General features: G+C 40.2%; 1 pseudogene; it reads left to right on the plus strand.

Annotated features, from left to right (window-relative positions):
• The first annotated feature begins 1,319 nt into the window (after positions 1-1,319).
• LOC148121269 (cytochrome c oxidase subunit 4 isoform 1, mitochondrial pseudogene) lies at positions 1,320-1,931 on the plus strand (annotated as a pseudogene).
• The last annotated feature ends 304 nt before the right edge of the window (positions 1,932-2,235 follow it).

Raw genomic sequence — 2,235 nt, forward strand, 5'->3', positions numbered from 1 at the left:
TAATAACTTCCAAAGATTGATATGAGGCATTTCTAACCCATGGCTCACTACTGGGATTAAACCTGATCAAATAGTTCATTTAAACAAGACCTTATATGGAAACAAAGATGTAACTAGTCCTAGGGAATTATCATCTGAAGCTGAAAGAGAATTGATTTTAAGTGAATAAAAATTACAGGAAGCACATATGGATTGTGTAGATCTGAAATTAAAGTGCATTCTGGTCATTTATCCTCCAAATTTTTTCCTTCAAAAATTTTAATGCAGAAGGAAGATCTTATCTTAAAATGGATCTTTTTACCACACAAACTGAGTAAAAAATCAAAACCTTATGTGAAAAATATCTCTGAATTAATTATAAGAGAGAAATTTATACTTTGTCAATTTGCAGTAGAAATTTTAGTACCTTTTACTAATGATGAAATTAACATTGATGAGAAGTCAATGAACCCTCTCCAAGAGCTTGTACTGATATTTTGGGAGAGATTAGTAGCAGCTATCCCAAAAGTGAGGGAACTTGAGTTATAAAGAGAACTAATTGAATCCTTCCTCACATTGTATGTTACGCACCAATAACTGGAGTCCACACATTCTATACTGATACAAACAAATCAGAAAGGGCAGGTTACAACTCATATGATTTAAGAAAAGTGGAACAGAACCCTCATGATTCTGTCAAATATTCAGGCTTATATACTATTCTCATGGCACTAAGAAATTTTAAAGAGCCTCTAAACATAGTTAGTGATTTGCAATGTGCAGCAAGAGTTGTTAATCATATTGAAACCACTGAATTTATATCAGGTGATACAGATTGACTTCAATATTTATTCAGGTTCAAGATATAATCAGGAATATCCCATATACATAATATAATACACATCTGAGCCCATATGGGTTTTCCAGGTCCTCTAGCATAAGGTAATGCAGTAATCAATTACTGCTTGGAAATGTTCCGAAGGCCTCAGAATTTCATAAAGAGCATATGTCGACAATAAAGGCTTAAAAAAGAACTTTTCTATTATACAGCAACAAGCCAACCAAACACCACTACCTGCAGAAAGTAACCTAAAGGTACTGAAAGGAATAAAATATGGCAGATATAAGCATTTCAGTTGGCAGAATTTGGAAAGCTAAAATATGTACACAATACCATTGATACCTATTCAGTTTATACTATGATACTGGCATAGCCCAAACTAGTGGGACCTGCTGCAGCACCTTGTCTTCAACAGTAGTCTTTCTGGGGCTACTCCTCAGGGACTCAAACCCTGTTACACAGTGCCAAGATTTATTTCCTTCTCTTCTGGTCTCGAGCTGCCGAGGTGTAGAGGGTGGTCGAGGCGGTCGCTAGGGCAGCGGTGGCAGAATGTTGGCTGCAAGGGCACTTAGCCTAATTGGCAAGAGAGCCATTTCCACCTCGGTGTGTGTTTGAGCACATGGGAGTGTTGTGAAGCGTGAAGACTATGCTCTCCCTAGTTATGTTGATCAGCATGACTAGCCCTTGCCCGATATGGCACATGTCAAGCAGCTGTCTGCCAGCCGGAAGGCCCTGAAGGAGAAGGAGAAGGAGAAGGCAGACTGGAGCAGCCTGTCCAGGGATGAGAAAGTCCAGTTGTACTGAATCCAGTTTAATGAGAGCTTTGCTGAGATGAACAGGAGCACCAACGAGTGGAAAACAGTTGTGGGCCTGGCTATGTTCTTTATTGGCTTCACTGTGCTTGTTCTGATTTGGGAGAAGCACTATGTGTACGGCCCTATTCCTCATACATTTGTCCCTGACTGGGTGGCCATGCAGACCAAGCAGATGCGGGACATGAGGGCCAACCTCATTCAGGGCTTCTCTGCCAAGTGGGACTACGACAAGAGCGAGTGGAAGAAGTGAGACCTCGCTGCTTACCAGCCCCCTCCCCTCACTCGGCATGCTGGAAGCTGCTGTGTCCAAAGGTCCATGCTAATAAATGATCAGTTTATGTGAAAAAAGATTTATTTCCTTTCCATTAACCCTTAAAACATACAAACATTAAACCACCTAGCTAACTCTTACCTTGCCATGTTTGGCTGTCAACCAAAGGTACAACCTAAGCCATGAGAACGATACAGGTGCTGTGTTCTGACAATCACCAACAATTTCCAGAATATTTTACTTCAAATATTCAGTTCTCTTCTTAATCATCACATATTTCCCCACTCCACCTGGCCATCATAAAGTATCCCAGCAAAGAAAAAATTTCA

Source organism: Myodes glareolus, chromosome 8 (genome assembly GCF_982192425.1).
Source record: "Myodes glareolus chromosome 8, mMyoGla1.1, whole genome shotgun sequence".
Lineage (NCBI taxonomy): Eukaryota > Metazoa > Chordata > Mammalia > Rodentia > Cricetidae > Myodes > Myodes glareolus.